The sequence below is a fragment of the Octopus bimaculoides genome, chromosome 13 (genome assembly GCF_001194135.2).
Source record: "Octopus bimaculoides isolate UCB-OBI-ISO-001 chromosome 13, ASM119413v2, whole genome shotgun sequence".
In the NCBI taxonomy this organism is placed as follows: domain Eukaryota; kingdom Metazoa; phylum Mollusca; class Cephalopoda; order Octopoda; family Octopodidae; genus Octopus; species Octopus bimaculoides.
In genome coordinates, this window is record NC_068993.1 from 59054191 (window position 1) to 59055024 (window position 834).

Sequence of the window (834 nt, forward strand, 5' to 3'; positions counted from 1 at the left end):
TATATATATATATAAGTGTGTGTTTCTGTATATGCATGACTTCAATTTGTGTATGACCTGTTCCTATCGAACCTTTGTAAATAAACTTCGGGTAGCTTTTGACTGTTCCTTTCCCGTCATGTGTGTTTTGTACGAAATAAGTAGGTGGGCATGTAGATAGATACAGACAGACAGACCCGGTTTCGATTCCTTGTTAGAATCGTTCCACTTGCGGCGTCGCTTGTGTCATTGGCGAACGCTTTCTACGTCATGATATCGCAAATTTCTTATCTTTATTTTTTCTGAGATACAAGCAAAACAAATCTGTGGCCTTGTACAGAGGTAAACTATTTATTTCCCCCACTACATTATCTTCTTCTTCTTCGTCGTCGTCGTTGTTGCTACAGTGCCTGATCGAAGGAAGACGACACCTACTATTATTATTGACTGTTGTGTAAATATATATGGATTCATTACAAACAGCAATTCTGTTGTCGAAGTCATGAGTAAGATTTGTTTCTCTTTCATTACATTTACTCTCCTTAGCTCTGCTCTGTGTGTGTGTGTATATATATATATATAAATAAAATACAAATAATATATGAGTATATGCATATATACGTACATGTATGTACGTACCTACATCTACATGTATATATAGATGCATATCTGGGTACAGGACGTTGCAAAAAAAAACGTGGACAAAATGATAAACGGAGTACAGAAAACACACAGGCCACATAGAGAACATTTCCTTCATCAGCTGCCACGCACACCACCTAGGGTCGATTTGTTCGACTAAAGGTGGTGCTCCAGCATGGCTGCAGTCAAATGACTGAAACAAGTAAAAGAAGA

The 834-nt window shown here is 37.6% G+C and overlaps 1 protein-coding gene across 2 annotated transcripts in view; it reads left to right on the plus strand.

Annotated features, from left to right (window-relative positions):
- LOC106876695 (sodium-dependent glucose transporter 1) overlaps nucleotides 1-834 on the plus strand; it is a 10604-nt gene that overhangs the window by 1325 nt on the left and 8445 nt on the right. Inside the window, exon 1 of one of the 2 annotated variants that reach the window (XM_014925355.2) lies at nucleotides 292-485. The exons of the other annotated variant lie outside the window; for it this stretch is intronic. The gene's annotated coding sequence lies outside the window, so the exon portion shown is untranslated. Of the gene's footprint in view, nucleotides 1-291; nucleotides 486-834 lie in introns of those variants that run through there. 2 annotated transcript variants of the gene reach the window in all.